The 18,454-nt window shown below is 40.6% G+C and overlaps 1 long non-coding RNA gene across 1 annotated transcript; it reads left to right on the top strand.

Annotated features, from left to right (window-relative positions):
* Positions 1-214: 214 nt before the first annotated feature.
* On the top strand, positions 215-5,659 carry LOC108795127. Its single transcript, XR_001941737.1, has 2 exons — positions 215-278; positions 5,575-5,659. It is a non-coding gene; the product is annotated as an uncharacterized LOC108795127 (long non-coding RNA).
* The last annotated feature ends 12,795 nt before the right edge of the window (positions 5,660-18,454 follow it).

Raw genomic sequence — 18,454 nt, 5'->3', positions numbered from 1 at the left:
TATATATATATATTTATTTTATCCGTGTGTATCTTTTTCCATTTTCTATGGCATTTAAAAAAGCAAGCCAAAAAAAAACCAAGCCATGGGAATGACCTTTTTTTCTTATTAGACAGCATGAATGTTATAATAATGACGTAAATTACCGGTATCTGTTGTAAAAGTAAACTGAATTCTCATACTAATGATATGTTAATTTTTGTGGTTTCCACAGTTTCCAGGAGTCCAGTCATCCTCGAGTCAAGATGAGCCTAGAATTCATAAGCAACCAAGAGGCCGTATGTTTATTTTATTTCTATTATTCAAACTTTTTATAAGTACTTATATGAAAGAACACTCAGACAATACAAGAAAAGACATATTGGTGTCGTCGAAACTCGAGAGAATGTGTTAATGTTTTAAAACACATGTGTGAGCAGAAAAATCTCTGCCTTAACTTAAAGGAGAACTATGGGGTCAGTGTTTTTCCCCATAGTTCTCCTTAGGGTAACGGGAGGACACAAACTAGCGTCCTCCCGTTACCCTAAGCTCAGTATACCGCGAGCTACAGCTCGCAGTATACTGAGACGCCGCACCTGGAGCGGATCCAGACGTAGATAACGGGATCCGCCCAGCTGCATGAGTGACAGCTGGCTCTGCCTATCTAGAGGCAGAGCCAGCTGTACCCGCCCCCTCCCCCGTCCGTTCCGCCAGTCAGCGCTGGCAGATCGGAGCGGAGAGAGGGGAATCCAGCCCCTCCCCCTGCCACGGCAGAGAGCCGTGACAGGATCGAGAGGTGAGGGAACCCGGTATGTGTTCCCTCACCTCCCGATCTACTGAGCCGACCTGTGACAGTCTCATTGTCACAGGTCGGCTTAGAACTATGAGGTGAGTGGAAATCACTCATCTCATAGTTCTCCTTTAATCACAGGAGTCTCCCACGGGTCTCAATCCTTGCCAGTACAAACAGAGTACTGGAACTCTGTACTGGAAGCAGCACAAGTGCATTGCAGTCTGGGAATGCATAGCTGTGGTGAGTAGCCTCTGTAGATTAGGGGAATGTAGACTCTGGTATAAAGTTTTAGTAGCTCTGGGGAGTGCTTAGACCCTAGCATACAGCTTTAGTAGCTCAGGTGAGTGTTTGAATCAGCATTAGACTCAAACAGACAAAGCGCGTCACAAAATGCACTTAATTGTGCTTTATTGTAATACAGCCAATTGAACACACAAAACACCTTTGTTAATGATCAAAAGACCTGCACGGTTTAGAGATTGATGAGGTCAGGATGACACAAATATGAAAGATAGGTAACCGAGAATGAAAAAAATGTATTATTATATTTTAATTGTTTTTTAATAATACTGTTGTAAAGTGTCAAAATTGTCTTTTACCAGAATGTGGTTGTGAGACCTCTAAAGTCATAATAAAATGTTTTCCTTTTTGGAAACTTGCATCCTATGGTATGTGAGGGATGTGGTGTCAGCACATCACAAATCAACACATATCTTGTTTGTACTGTGAATAAAGAAAATGCACACTTGTTCCAGAAGCTGATATCACCCACTTCAGCAGAAATTATGTTCTTAAGCATTTTGCATAACTGCCCACCAGTCTCTCATATTGACTGGGTATACATTTTGACCGTGGAATATTTAGTAGCAAGGAAATTTCAAGGATGGACTTATTGCACAGGTGGCAACCTATCACGGTACCACGCTTGAATTCACTGAGCTCCTGAGAGTGACCCATTGTTTCACAAATGTTTGTAGAAGCAGTCTGCATGCCTATGTACTCCTAGGTTTCCTCATATGGACTGCCCTTATCAATCCCCCCCTACAACATTTGAATGGCATTAAAATCAGGATCATTATCACATTCAAAGTTTCATTTCCAGTTCAACTTCAGGACATATGGCTCCACATTCTCATGAAGCACACTATTAAAATGCAGAATTATAGTTTTTTTAAATGTGTTTATTTAACATCTTTAAAGAATACAATTTACAATACAAATAGAAAATGGGGGTACCCAAAGCCCCAACAAAAGCAACATGCAGATTGTGAACAACAAGAAACAAAACCCATTCATGCCACAAATCCATACACCAACACACAATCACCCCGGCTCCAGAGAAATGTAGTTCAGGAAGTCAATAGACAACCACAATGTTTATGCAACCAGAGTTGGTACTCCCAGCCAAGAAACCCATACCTTGGTGAATTTCCTGGGATAAATATCTCAGTAGTAGGAGGTTGTCATTTTTCCCAATGCAATAGAGTAGCCTTGCGAGCACAGAAACACATTAATGGGAATAGAGATATCACCACACAACGGGATGTAAATGGTTCCACAATACCCAATAACATCACTGACAGGATGACAGGAAGAGAAATACCCAGTTTACTCTGTAATAGGTCATAGACAAGGGACCAATATCTCCAAAAGTGTGAACAGCACCATAAAAAGGCCAAACAAGTCAGCCGGGTCAAATGCACATCAAAGACAGCAGGCCCATACTTTTAAGCCTGGGGAGTGTAAAAGAGACCATGGCGTTGATTTATTAACCTTATAAACACACACGAACAAGTATACACCTCTGTAGTGTGTTCCCTCCCAGCATGATCTATTGGTGGAATCTAGACACCTTTGTAGTGTGTACACACCCAGCAGGTGTGTTGTGCAAAGCCCTGCATGAATTGCAAGGGGATGTTGTGTAAATTAGCTCTACGTTGTGTTGCTTGCGTTGATGAATGCAGGAATGTAAATGCATGAGCTAACCATTTTTGTCTAAACCGTGAAGCAGCATTATATATGCATCATGTGCATGATTTTTCCATATATGGCATTAGTGGAAATATGCTTTTAGAGATTTGCATGCCGCTATTAGAGCGGCATGTAGCCTATGGTGCATGCTACATGACGCGCACGTACGTAAATACATAAACACGCGCCATAACGGCGTGAAAATGTGACACGTTGCTCGTGTTTGGTTGATAAATGCGTTTTGCTGTGTAAAAATGGATACGCACCTGGTGCGTGTGTGTGTTTAGGTTGGTAAATCACCCGCCATGAATAAATAAACTTAAATTGTATAAGTTTGTCAGCCGTACTAATAAAGTCTTTGAACCATGTACGAGAAACCTCCTCCAAGCAGTCAGCCTCCATGGTAGGTATAGGAATTTTCCATTTCTCATATGAGCTAACATAAGGAGAAGGGGTAGATGTTTTAAGTAGATCATTGATATTGGTAACCACCCTTTGTCATGGAGAAACTGCATAGAAGGGTTTCCAAAGGAGTAGACTTTAGCATTACCTTTAGTAAATCAAACTGGGAATGGATAGCATAACGAAGAAGTAGGTATTTATAAAGCATGGTGTCGGGGAGATTGTGGGCAGATCTAAGAGTCCAAAATTCAACAAAGACCCAATCAGACAATAACAGAGAGATTTGGCTCTGTATGGTTTGGCCCACCAAACCATATCAGGATGACCATAAACTTTCGTAGGGTTGCATTAAACCATAGACACCTCAGTGAGTAGACATTCCAGCAATATTTCAGTTCCTCCTTAGCCCTGCACCAGGCCAACACTGAAGAATCAATTGGAGGGAAGTAGGATAAAGAAACATGCGTAGTCTTGTGGATCAGAATCCTAAGTTTTTGCGGAGAACTAATGGAGGCTGCAGCCCTGTCTGTAGGTGCATGATCTGCAGAGGAAGTCAACTATTTATGAATGAAAGTCAGCTTTGGAAGCCAGAATTTTTTATAACGGATTTGGCAAGGCTCCTCCTCCAAAACAGGCTTGTAATGCAGTCCTAGACATTCTAGGGGCAGAGTTATTCCATATGAAAGAAGAATTTGCTGAATTAATTTGTTGGAAAGAGGTTTCTGTAGAAATGCAGGGGCAGATCAAAATGTATAGAGAATCTTAGGGAGTTAAATCATTTGAACAGATTATTTATGCCAATGAGGTTTTGGGGCAAGGTAAATCAGGCCTTCAACTTAGCTTCCATTTGCTGTGAAATAGGAGATACATTTGAAGATGTAAAAATAGATATAGTATTTTGAGCATTAATGCCTTACTAGTTAGAGCCCTCTACAAGAGCAAGTTATCAAAAAAAGGATAAGAGGAAGCCAGACCAATCAGAAGGACAACATATTTTTCCCAGTTTACTTCTAGACCAGAAACATCACCCAACATCCTACCCCCTTACAGCCATGAATTTCAACAAGAATTTCCAGTCAACCATGCTAAATCCTTTGAAATACTTTTCATAGAGACTTCTTTTAGTATCAAATGGTCAGCTATCGGGTTGCATTTGCTGGGCTAGCCAGTCCTAGACAAATGAGCAGTCATTTAAAATCTATGCCACCTGTAGATCTTCTAGATCTCTTGCTAGACTTGTAAGCATCCACAACCTTTTTTGTGAGGACCTTAGAGAGCTCTTTTAATATTGGTAAGGTGGCACCACACATGCCAATAGCAAAGAGAATACCAGCCATACCTGAGAATTAAATAAAACTGGATACACCAGCATACTCCCTGAGGAGGTTTTAATCTTTGGCACATAATTTTAGAACATTTGACATTTATGGATTTAAATTGCTTTTAAAGTAGGGGTACTTATACCTCCCAACTTTCTGAGATGGGAAAGAGGAACACATTACAGCATGAAATTTGTAGACAAATGACACACCCCTGCTACACTGCCCATTAGGCAGACCATGAAGATTAGTGCAAACAAATTACTGAGTTAACCAAATAATTACTTTTTTTTATCACTACTTTTCCTTTATTTTAGTTTCTAAAAATAAAAAAATTAATAATTTAAAGGTTTAGTGCAGTAAAACACTTTTGATAAATAAATCATATGGTTTTTATAAAGATCTATATATCAGACCAAAAAGAGGGCCAACTGAGGAAGACAGAGGGAGTTGGTTCCACAAGAGGGACAGTCCCTCCAAACAAGGGGCTTTGGTTATACTTACTTTTTCTATGTGGCAAATCTGCATTTATGTTAATGTAGATTATGAGAATGAATACACCATGCCAATTTTATGCAGTATTTGTTCAAGTGTATCACCTTTATCTGTAGGCACTATTTGAATTAAGATCCAATGTTCATTTGCCTGTTACATTTGCATGATAGGTCGCCCAGAGCTTGGGTTTAATTATAACTAATAGGCAGACCTCACCATCACTCCATTAATGTTCAATTAGTGCTTTTTATGGGTCACAGAGCAGGTGTGACGTTTCAAAGGTTTGAGAGAACCTATTTATCAAGAAAACAGTAGTGTCTGCCTATCATTTTAACTGTGAATTCCAGTGAGGCACAAATAATATATATGATGAACACTGGAATCTTGCTGCAGGAGATCACACTTAAATTGCTTTCAAAATTTTGTACAGCTGCAATGAAACCTGAGTACCAATAGAAGTTCACAAATGTAATTTACCTGAAAAAACTTTTTATATGTTATTGTATTTGAAATATTCTACATAAGTTTGTCTTGTCTAGAAATAGGTAGTCATGGTAATGAGTCAAAAAAACTGCAAGAAACTAATGTATATTTTAATTGTACAATTTGTTATAGCATTTGCTCCAAGCATCGACAGAACAAAAAAGCCGACAGTGATATTACCTCCCCAACCAAACACAGGAACATCTAGTGTTATAGGTTAGTACAAGAATTGTATTAACATTTTGAAGATACTTGATCATTGTTTCATTCTCATGTCCTTTTTATCTTGATATGCTCAAGCACAAAACTGATTATTACTATGTAATGAAAAAGGGGCGAAAGAGAAGTCAACACTAAAATAGTAATTAACATGGAAACATATAATTTATTATTTTCTTATCCACCAGGTAGATGTATAGGTGATAATATGAAAAAAAAGTGGATGATGGCATTGCCTTGCTATTATCATGTTTGAGACTGTACAATTGTGCACTTTAAAACACACACATGGAGATTTATCTGCTTTGTGCCTGGAGATCAGCTACATAGTTTTTACGTACTGTTTTTATAGCTGATCTGCAGGCATAAAGAAATGCTATCCCTAACACTCCCTCTTCCTCTCTTTCTGCAGAGGCTAGCACCAAAGAATCTTTACATTTACAGTTTTCTGCACTAAGATATGATGCTTCTTCTATCTTGTGATGTTATTAAAGTGTTCTAAAAAATTCTTACACCAGTGACAGTGGGAAATGGGGATTTGTTGGGTATGACTACAGTAATAGATATAGGGCTATTCAAAAAAGGGAGAATAGTTTGGAGAAGGCAGGAGAAGTGAACAATCTAGGCCAAAATAGCTGATTTGGAAAAATTCTCCAATTTAGCTCACTTTACACTTTAGCTATGTTGTCCAAGATTGTTCACTTCTCCAAACACTTTACCCTTTTGTGAATAGCTCTGATATTCTAATAGCCCTTTGCCTGCAGGTCAGATGTACATCATATACAGTGTACATGCCAGCACATTGACAGTGCTGGTTTAACAATCACTCTAACTCTCTGTCTGCCCTTACCTGCACTGATAGTAAGTCAAAGTTGACAAAAGAGCAGTGATCCCCTCTATCAGCATAATGACACACATGAATATGCTGTCTATTTTTTTTATCAGCTTGCTCTTCCCTAATGTAATACTAAGTGAAGAAGGTGCTTGAAAGACTAAAGTTATCCCTACATGTATAGTTTTTTCTTGTTCAGCTTGCGGGCCTCACAACAGAATACTGCTTAATTGCCCCATCCTAGCTGCCTTGATTTTTCAATCAAAGTTTGCCGAGCTGGGTGGTGCCAGCAGGCCTACCTAGGTGAATAATGAATAATGCTGTGTGCATAATATTGGATGAGAGGACATTAGATAAAATAGGTAATATATCTTCTCCGTCTAGGCTGAATTTGTTTTGCCCATAGATAAGTTTTAACTGAGCATTCCAGTGGTGTTACAAGGCTGTGACAATCCAATTTCTGACTAGGTTATAAATAACGATTACATAATTGTTTATTCTTCTCGTGAAGGATGCTATGAACACAGCTCTTAGTTACTGAATATCTCCTGAAACTCCTCTTGGTACAGTATATATATATAAATATAATTATAACCCCCAACTAAACTATTTGGTTATTGGTCCCTTTACTACTACATTAAGCCAAAATAAATATCATTGGCTGCTAATGCAGTATTCTGTAATTGATTTTACCAGGTGTGCAGCGCTAATCATATAAGCAAAAAGTATGTGAAATAAAATTAACTTTGTGATGGCCTAAATCCGTGTATGTGTCTAATATTTTAACTACTAATTACCCAACCGTGATTGGTTGTGAACAAATGAATAAAGGATCAACCTCAATATGTCTAGGCCACTCTATAATTCAGGGCCATCTCGTGCCCAAACAACATGTGTCAAACATATAATCGTAACAGATGTAAATCGTAATCAATATAAATGTGAATATAGGTTAATAAACCTCTATTGGTAGATAAGTGAAAAATACACAACTTAATTATGCATCCATAATCCCAATATCTCTTTGCTTAATAATAATGAAACACCGTGAATAGTCCATGTGATAATATGACAATCTTTGTGCAAAAAAATCCTCCAGTGTGTGCGCTGATGTGAAGCTCCGGATCACGGGGGTTCTGTGAAAGTTTGTTGGGGATTTGAGCAAGTGCCAAAAGTCTCCCCTCAAAGTGCGCACTCACAGTACTTTGATGACTGTGACAAGCAGCCAAAAAGCACTTGTGTAGTATCTCACGGAGCTGCAGCGTCCTCACTGTGTCTTGTTCTGATCGATATCCAAAGCGTGACGTGTCTCCAAACTCATGTAAAGAAAGAACTCCTCATTGTGTTGTATTTCCAAAGATATTTATTGAAATCCAATAAAGAGGTTACAAAGTCTCTGCCGGCCGGTTAGATGGTGTACCAACGAACTTCCGTATTTGGTATGACGTAGAATAGGCCCGCCCCTATGCGTTCCGTCGTTACGACATCCTCAGGGGATTAAGCAGGTCTGTAACATTGTTACCTTTCACCTACTATCATGCCTCTTACTTGACAAAAGAAATAAACATTTCACCCTCTCCTAAATTGCCTTAACCAGACAGCAAGTAATGGTGTAGAGACAGTCTAGATAAAAAATTCAAAATGACAATAAGCACAGCTTAAAAGTTCTGCTCCTTAAAGTGAACCTGTTTTCTTATTATACACACTAATGTATTTGCAGATTCGAAACAAATCGCATTGCGTTTTAACATGCATTTCATTAAAGCAGCCCATTTATGCTCACTCAGTTGTGGTGTAAACGGGGCACATAGAGAACAATTGTTTCTATGTACCCTTGGGGTGACTAGTGTTGATCGGTTGCACAAAATGCCAGTCATTGTACATGGTATGAATGAGGTCTTCTACAAAGTTCAGCTTTTTTATGGAATGCAACTTTTTGAACAAACCATCAGGTGTTTCTGTGTTGCTAGAAATGAAAAACTGGCTCTACAGTCTTTGTTGAAATTTTTGTTAATAATAATAGTTTATTACGTACGAAGAAATAATAAACCTGATATTCCTGAAGATAGACCATAACTTGACTGAACTGAGCATTATTTCACATTTCTGTTTGTTGTGGATGAGGTCTTTGGACTGTGAGTGGACGCCGCGGGCTCGCAGGTACAAGGTAAGTGACACTTTGTGCATTCCCGAGTCTGGCTCGGGGTTACCACTCCTGGTATTGAAAATTAACCCCGAGCCAGACTCGGGAATACCGCCACGGAGGTTAAGAAGGTTATTCACAAAGCTACCGAAGGCAGCCGAGTGAATAACCCAGCTGAAGTGAAGTGAGCCGAACGCTGTTCGGCTATTCAGTCCAATCTTGTACGGCTGATTTCAGCTGTACATCGGCTGCGTTCGGTCAGCGAAGGTCGGTTCGGCTGGCTCCGCCCAGCTGTCATTTGCGTGGAGACCGGTTGGCTTCAGCCGACCTTTCTCCACGCTTCGTGTGTCACTATGGCTCAGCCGAGCCGAAGCATATGCATTCGGATCAGCCGAGCCACTCGGCTGCCTTTGGCTGCTGTATAAACTATTGTGAATAGCCCGTACAGTAGCCCTTTGGTTTGGACTGAGCCGAAGGACAGAGGTGGGAGAAGCGAGCCGAAGGATCAGCCGAAGCTACGGCTGGATCCTTCGACTCTTCAGTGAATAACCCTATGGATGTGCCCTTTCACATAAAGAAGCCTAAGCCACAAAAAAAGTATCATAAATTATACATTATGCTATGCTCACAGGATGATTGAGGATCCTTTTGAGATACTCTTTTAATAAATGGAGGGTCCAGAGTTTGGGGACCTGTTCTTTTTTATATTTCAGTGCAAGTTTGACATTCAGGCATGAGTAATGGAGAGGAAAGCAAGAGAACACACAGAGCAACAGGTTACATTTGACTGTGCACAGTAATTATACTCTTGGCTTGGTGCATGAGTATTTGCACATCAATTGCTAGTAGTTAGAACAGCTAACTAACATAGCATTCTAGCATCCCAATTTAAGGTGTCTATAACATATTACTATAAAATAAAAATGAACCTATACCTGATTTTGTCGTGCTCACTTTCTTGCAGTTTTTTGGTTGTTAGAATGTGTGTTTGCACATGACACAAATCTGTGTAGATACCTAAAGGGAAATAAGCTGTTCACTTAGCAAATTATTTTTCCCTTAGCTTAGTGAATGAGGTGAATCCCTGCTGGCTTCCATCATCCAATCTTGTGCAAGCAAAAATACAGGGTTTTTTTCCCCTGACACATGTGTACTTTTTGCAAAGTAAATTTTCATCACATTCAATCAGCTAATGAAAAATTCCCTTGCAAAGTGAACAGCCGTAAGTAAATCAACCTTCTACAAATACCTCTAACTTACACACTGACCTACATGCACAGTTTGATTGGTATAGTTTGTCCCTCTCCCTTTTTTTTAGGCACACACCAGCGCAGGACATTGGTGTGAACTGGCATTGAAAACAGTGGTGTTTGCGTGACCTTGCATTTTGATTGTGTTGAGAAATACAGTTTATAGCTGGTGGTGTGAACGTGCCCTTAGTGTGGATATAAGTAGAAATGGCATTTATTGGGTGGGTTTCCTGATAGCTTAGGTGGACCATGCCTGTGTAATGTGTTGAAACAGGCAATTTTGGCAATTTTCAAAGGAAGCCTGTGCGATAGGGTGACAAATCAAAAGCTTAACTGGTATACAGGGACAGAACTTTGTCACCCTATAACAGGAAGTGCCTGAGGAAGTAACTGGCTTTGTGATTTTTAGACATATGCATTCGTTCTCGTCCAAACTGACATTTGGAGGAAAATCGTCATGTTCGGACATTGGGATGTGTTCGAATGAAACAAATAAGGAATTCAAGCGTATACGAATTTTGATAACATAAACTCGGATGCATCTGAATTTTGCCAAAATGTCATTATGAAATAACGTTGTTAAACTAAAAAAAAATAAAAACCCAGTATGGGTTGCCCTAAAGGGTCTGGTATTATTATTATTAGTCAGGATTTATATAGCTCCAAGCTCCAAGAGAGTGTAGTATAGAGCAAGAGGATGACCGAAGTAGTGGTGGGGGAATGGGGTCCAGGGGGTAAGTAGTGACGTGGGTGCAAGAGAAAAGTTTTGTAACCTCATTTGTAGTGACAGGGTCAAAAGAGAAAAGTAACAAGTGTGATGGTGGGTCTGATACGTTAATAGGGGAAGGTGACTGGACAGTGAAGATCTCATCCCGAATTGCATCTATTTTGTTTTTGAAAAGGATGGCAATGTCCTGTGCAGTGAATTAGTTAGTGGGTGCAGGCGGTGGGAGACATAGTAGAAAGTTAAAAGTAGAAATGAGTTGACGAGGTCTGGGTGAGAGTGTGTTAATGAGAGTGACAAAATAAGTCTGTTTGGCAGCATGGAGAGAGGAAATATATTTTAGGAGGGAAGCTTTATACAGGGTGAAGTCTTGCAGACCCCTAGTTTTATGCCACACTCGCTCAAGAGCACGGCTATGTCTTTTAAGATTTCTGGTTTCTTCTGTTTGGCATAGTTGTAGTGGACGCGGCCTAAGTCTGCGTGTAGTGAGGGAAGCCAATGTGTCTAAGGAGGATGAGAATGAGCTGCTGAAGGCAGAAGTAGCCAGGTCAGGGCAGAACAGAGGTGAGATGTTGCCATAGAGGCAGTCAGTGGCAGATTAGAGAAGGGTTGAAGTGGCGAAGGTTTGTCCGGGTAACAGTGTGCTGATAGGGAGATTCAGTGTTGGGGACAGGATAAGCATGAAACTGACAAGGTTGTGGTCTGAGAGGGGAAAAGGGGAGTTGGAGAGCCTGCAAGGAGTGCATAGGTGAGAGAATACACAATCTATTATATTGCCATCAGGGTGAGTAGAAGTGTGTGTTCATTGTGTTAGGTCAAAAGAAGGTTAGGTTGAGAAATTGAGTGGAAGCTGGGTTGTTAATGTTAGTAGCAATGTTAAAGTCACCCAGAATGATAGTGGGTATTTCAGAGGAGAGAAAGTAGGGTAGCCAGGCAGAGAAGTCATCAAGAAAGCGAGATACCGGTCCAGGAGGCAGGGCAGCCATCAGAAATGTTGGGGCCCCTTACACGGCTTTAGGGCATGCCCCCCCACCTGCCGCTGGATGCAGGTCTTAGTGACGCGCTACACGCAGGGCTTAGTGACGCGCTGGACACAGGACCCACCTGAGAGTGACCCTGCAGATGCTGCACAGCCCATCTGCGACTGTCTATAGTGGGCTTTGAAGGGGTTTCAGGTGGGTTGGTCAGGGCTGCATCCCTCCCCTCCCTCCTTTCCTTCCTAGCTCCTCTTACCTGCACATATGGCCTCGTCTGCCGCTGGACCGGCCAGAAGTGACGTCACTTCCGGCCAGAGAAACTGGAAATAGGCAAATACAGTGGGCTTCAAAAGAGGAGAGGGATAAAGAGGGAGGTGAAGGTAGAACTTTAAAAGTGCATTGTAGGCATAGAAGGATTCCCACTCACCTCCTTTCCTTCCTAGCTCCTCTTACCTGCACATATGGCCTCGTCTGCCGCCGGACCGGCCAAAAGTGACGTCACTTCCGGCCAGAGAAACTGGAAATAGGCAAATACAGTGGGCTTCAAAAGAGGAGAGGGATAGAGAGGGAGGTGAAGGTAGAACTTGAAAAGTGCATTGTAGGCATAGAAGGATTCCCACTCACGTCCTTTGGCTCTGGTGAGACAGAGCAAGCATTCAAGAGGCCACATGAGAAGGTAGGACTGGCTCTAGAAAGCAAGGGAATAGGAATTAGAGTGCGTGGACTGCGGCTGCTGCCAGAGGAAAGGCAGTGCTGGTTTGAGGGGTGAGTACTAGAAAACAGAGGGCCAGGATTGGGAGAAATATCACTAGAAGTCAACAGAAGCAGAAGGGTGAGTGACGTAAGAAGACAGCAAATTTTGTATGAATGCACAAGCCCCAGAGTCCTGGAGGTAACCCTAGCATGTGGGTTTTTGAATAAGCAGGAGGTGATGAGTGCAGTAATAGAGAGAGGGCAGTAGAGAGGGTGAAATAAAGTAGCAGAGGTATAGTAATTGCATTTGTAACAAAGAGAGGTGGATGGGGAAAACAGGATCACCTGCAGAAGTATTGCTGCTATAGATTTGTGCCATAGCAGAAATGTTTCAGCACACAGAGAGCAGAAATTAATAAACACACGTCACCATGCTCAAAAGTCCTTTATTTGAAAAAACCCAACATAGTTGTTGTCAAGTCCTTTATGGAAAAAAAAAAAAAGTTCACTGATGTAATCCCAATGTCAATCATGTTATCCAGCGATGTAGATCCTTGTCAATTACGATGCCTGCTACTTGCCGACTCGCCGAAAGAAAAATTATCCACAACCACGTATGATCCCAACGAACTCTCGCTGTTGACAGTTCTGCTCCTGAATGTAAACAAAGTGGCAGAGCGAGTCATGATATCACAGGACTTGTTCCACCTCTTTGTTTGCATTACATTAGGGGGCCGAGAGCTGTCACGGAATGTAAACAAGTCCAGTGATGTAATGACTTGCTCTGTCTCTTTTGTTTACCTTCTGGAGTAGACCTGTCACTTACGGGCAGTGTTTGTGAGCATCGGACATGGCGGTGGTCGTCCAGGATCTTTTCTTTTGTCAAGTCAGCGAGAGGCAGGCATCGTGATTGACAAGGATCTACATCACTAAACAAGGTGATTGACAACTACCCCTTACTCATTCGGGGGGGGTGGGGGGGGCGGCATCTGAGTTCCCCCTTTATGAATGATAAAGATTCAGATAAGCCCCCCTGCCCACAGACCCCCCCTGCCCACAGGGTTGTGGAAAAGAGGCGTTTGTCCTCATCAACATGGGGACAAGGTGCTTTGCCAGGGAGTCCCCCGGTGGTGAAGCACCTCCCCATGTTGATGGCATGTGGCCTGGTATGGTGCAGGGGGGTGCACGATCGTCCCCCCTTTCCTGTTCTGCCAGGCTGCTACTTGCATCAAGGCTCTGGTAAGGATTTTAGGAGGGACCCCATGCAGGTTTTTTTTATTTTTTGTTTTGTCATTTAACATGACCTAACTCCATCCAAATAGATTTGAATGGATCCGAATTTCAAAAACAAAAACTTTGGATCGATCCGTTTTCCAAATTTTGAATATCGAACAGATCCAAATGTCAGGAAAGGGGAAAAAATCAGAATAGAAGCTAAATGAAAACGTTACAACATTTTCAGCCGTGTACAAGTCTAGCGATTTTCCCATATGAAAAGGTCCTTTTCCATTGCTGTACTTTTTGCATTAGCAAAGATCCCCCAGAGTAGTGCCTAGGCATCCATGCTGTGCCTGTTTACAACTTTCCATGTATATCGGGTGAAAACAACTTGTGTAACAGCTCTCTAAAGGGCCAAAAGTGACCATCAATAGTAGTCCCCCAATTGACTTAAATTCTATATTATTAAAAAAATTCTAGTCAAAACAAATCTAGGCACATTCACTCATCATTAGTATTGTGAGCTTGAAGTTAACAGACTTAAGGATTACATACCCAGTGGTGACAGGCTTAGAGATAACAGACTAAGGTTTGAGAAAAACTGTGGCTGACATATGAACTGGCTGACACACAAAATAATCTGGGTCAGACTCAGACCAGATTTATTATTTAACTAAGTATTAAACTCTCAAACTTTTTTCAATAATGAATCCAGATCAAACAAATATACATTGCCCAGCAAAGGATTTCTTTACATTTTTGTCCAAACACTTTTGTCTTTTTGTCTCTCAGCTCAGCTTTCCTGAACTTCCTGTCCTTTACAAGATCACAAGGAACAGAGCATACTCGGCATTCGGCTCGGCTATTCTGCTCGCTACCTCCGAGGAAGCGAGCAAAATAGAAAAAAAAAACATGTTTAAAAATTATAGTTAAATGAAAAAAAATGGAAAAATATGGGGTCCCTCTCCCAAACCATACCAGACCCTTTAAGTCTGGTAGGAATTTTAGAAGGGACCCCAAGTTAAAATGAAAAAAATGTGTGGGGTTCCCCAATAAAGTCATACTAGGCACTTAAGGTCTGGTGGAATTTTAGGAGGAACCCCACCCCCCCAAAATGGGGGAAAAAAGACGTAGGGTCCCCCTAAAATTCCCAAACAGACCCTTGATCTGAGTACAGGCCTGGCATGGCAGGAAAGGGGGGTGGGCTAGCGAGTGCCCCCTCTCCCTGCCGTACCAGGTCACATGCCCTTAGCACTGTAGGGCACAACTTTAATAAAGGGGCACACAGATTCGGCCCCCCCTTGCGAATGAGTAAGGGGTACTTGTACCCCTACCCATTTACTAAAGGGTTCAAATACATTTAAATAAAAAGTCCAGACTTTTAGAAAAAAATCCTTTATTGAAAAAAAAACAACCCAAAAATTGATCCACCGACATAATCCTAAGGTCAATCACGACGTCCAGCGTTGTCCATGACGCCGACTAAATGAAAAAATAAAAATAATACATAAATAAAAAATAATAATATAAAAAAGTAACGCACACTGACTCAACCGCGTGCGATGAACTCCTGCTGCAGCGTGAAGAATCTGACAGATGCTGGCAAAATATAAGCAATTGGGTGGAGCCAGCGGTAACATCACGGCTAGCTCCGCCCAACTGTTTACTTTTGTCCAGCACCTGCCAGAATCTTTTAGCATGTCCAGGGCAAAAAAAAAACAACAACTGGGCGGAGCAAGCTGTGAGATCATGGCTGACTGTGCCCAGCTGTCATTTGCGTGGAGGACGGCCAGCCATCCAGCCGACCTTTCTCCATGCTTCGTGTCTCACTACGTCTCAGCCGGCTGCTGAATAGCCCGTACAGCAGCCCTTTGGTTTGACCGAAGCTACTGCTGGATCCTTCGGCTCTTTTGTGAATAACCCTTTAAAACGTTTTAACATGAACAGGGTTATTCAAAAAAGTGTGAAGAGTTTGGAGAAGGCAGGAGAAGTGAACAATCTAGGACGACATAGCTGATTTTTTAAAAATTCTCCAATTCAGCTCACTTTCCAGTTCAGCTATGTTGTCCTAGATTGTTCACTTCTCCTGCCTTCTCCAAACTCTTCACACTTTTGTAAATAACAATGCAAGAAGAAGCTTCCATTGTAAGTGATTTCATCTGCATTTGAAATAGCCTAAAAATCCTTTCGACTTTAATATCACTTTAATTATAGCTTGTGCTATGATTTTTACCTTCCTTCCTAATACGTGCAATCATTTTTTATGCCATATTACATATTATATTATTAATACATATATTTATTTGTTTATTTATGTATTTTTTAGGAAAAACTGAACCTGCAAGGGTGAGTATACATTGATCTCTGTAGCTGTGTTATTGAGTTATAGGATAACAAACAGTAACTCACAGATAATACCTGTGTTTATATTTTATAACAAGCATCATGACTTCCTTGTAAAAGTTTGCATTTGTAAGCTAATGTTAATGTTATGTAGCCTATTGAGTGCCTTTGTGTTACAGGAGAACTAGGAGGCGAGTGAAAATCACTCAGCCTCATAGTTATAGCCGACCTGTGACAATTAAACTGTCACAGTTCGGCTCAATAGATCGGGAAGTGAGTGAACACATAACGTCACTCGCTCACTTCTCGATCCTGTCCCTGCAAAGAGACGTGACTGTCACTCACGGCTCCCTGCAGGGATTCCCCCTCCCCTGTCTGATCTTCCAGCGCTGACTGGGGCAACGGATGGGGCGGGTTCAGCTGGCTCTGCCTCTAGATAGGCAGTGCCAGCTGTTACTTACGCAGCTGGGTGGATCCAGACAGTAATGTCGGGATCCGTCCCGGCTACGGCGTCTCAGTCTCGCGGTATACTGAGCTTTGGATGATGGGAGGACGCTAGTTTGTGTCCTCCCGTTACCCTTAGGAGAACTATGGGGAAAAGCCCTGACCCCATAGTTCTCCTTTAAGGGCTTCTAAGCTATAGTTATTCAGTTGCTATAAAGGCCACCTTTTTTTGAAGGGTCAGAGTGAAGGCAAAATGTGAAGGTTCTGTTTTATTGTTATCAGTATCTACTAGTCATATTAAAATATGTAAAACAAATGTAAAAATAATGTAAAAAAATAAAACTCTTAATAGCTTAAAATGGTTGAAGGGTAAAAGTTAGAGCAGAATCTACAGTCTGAACAACTTGGCTGCCAGATTTCTAGTTAAAAAAAGCATTAAAATACTATTAATTTTAAAAATTAATTAATGATATACTACAGCCTTGCCTTTCTCCACCTATATAATTCGATCAAATGTTTCTATCCTCCAACATTGAGTGCAAAAAAACTTTATTTTATTACATGTATTTAGATATATGGTTAGAGTTAATTTTTAAATGCTTTCTATAGGACCCATTGTTTTCAGATTTTTTAGTCACAATATAGCAAAGAGCACTTGTGCCTTTGCAGATTGCTTTCCATCATTACATTCAACCTAAATCTAGTAAAAAAGCTCATACATAATGAAAGGAATAATTTAACCACAACCATGCTGAATGCTAAGAATAATTTGAATCACTAACTAATGTTTTCTTTTGTTCTTTACTAGTCTATTACGCTACCTGCTGCTATAAGGTAAAATTGATTTTGGAATAATGCAAATAAAAACTGAACATTACATTTTCTTTCTTTAGTTGTATTTTTTGTGTTAATTGTGGTTAATGTGAAAACACTTTTCTTGAACAAGCACAAGGCTACAGAAATATGTCTTAAAATGTATGTGAAGACAAACCCTTTTTATCTAGTTTTGAATGTAGTAGGGAATGGCAAATATCCCTTTTGTGGGTTTTTTTTACTATCTGTATCCTGTTATGGAGAGTTTCTTCACTTTCTGTCCCGAGACACAGCAAAAAGTAAGAGGAGAACAAAGTAAGGGTAACAGTTGTCACCTGACCAGGTATCCACATTGGAAGATTTTTCCTCACCACCTTTTTCAATGACAACCTAAAAAATATAAGTACAAGAGACAATGATCACCAGGACAAAAAGTGAAGATGGTTCTCCCTAGGGTGGACACAATCAGCAATAAAAACCTGGGAGGGGTTCTGGTCCCTTGCCAATCCAAAACTATAATCTTTTTGCTTCAAATACTGTACATATTAAAGCATTATCTTTAAAGTTTATAGTTAATATAAGTAAACAAAAGTACAATATAGTGTCCAGCCTTCAGTCAGATATCCAACCCTTTTTCATTATCTATAAGTACTCGGTAACTACCGTACATTTTGTAACTACAGCTTACCATACATGAAGCAAATGTTGCCCTTTCAACTACGGACAGATGTGCAGGAATAAGCCTTCCACTCTTGGGGCATTCTGAGCTTTTCAAGTTATTTCAATACAAATAAATGCTGCTGGCATATGTTCCTGGCACTGATTAAATTGGAGAAAAATAGGATGGGACAGATTTTCTAACCTATCTGATAAATATTTCCTAAACGGGTGCCTGATCCTATGGGGCGAAACAAAAAAGACACATATCCATCAATATCAGATTGTTGCCAGACTTTAGCCAAAGAGGATCAATCAGGTGACTGTCATTTCATATTGATGGGAGTGTTAAATTAGGACAGATGTCGTCAGGACTCCTCACACTGTTTTCTGTAGTATAAGTATATACGTTTTGATAAAATTCATGCATGCACAAACAGGAGAGTAACATGCATGCACAAACATACTACTTAGGCACTACTTTTTAAGAGACTGTTGCATATCTCTTCTAGAAGAAACAAGTCAATGTAAAAAAGAAAGTAAATTCATGAATTGGACATTTTTGGTACCTATTTGTTCATTAAAAAGGTCTTTAATGTGGTGTATTTTTTTTTTTAATGAAAACGTGTTAAACAAATGTATTTCCAACCAACCCAATTCATTTATAAAAAATAAAAATGTGCTTTCAGGCCACCATCA

Source organism: Nanorana parkeri, unplaced genomic scaffold, assembly GCF_000935625.1.
Source record: "Nanorana parkeri isolate BGI_ZX_2015 unplaced genomic scaffold, ASM93562v1 scaffold936, whole genome shotgun sequence".
Classification (NCBI taxonomy): Eukaryota; Metazoa; Chordata; class Amphibia; order Anura; family Dicroglossidae; genus Nanorana; species Nanorana parkeri.
Note: the sequence above shows the minus strand (reverse complement) of the source record. Positions and strands in the feature narration are given on the sequence as shown.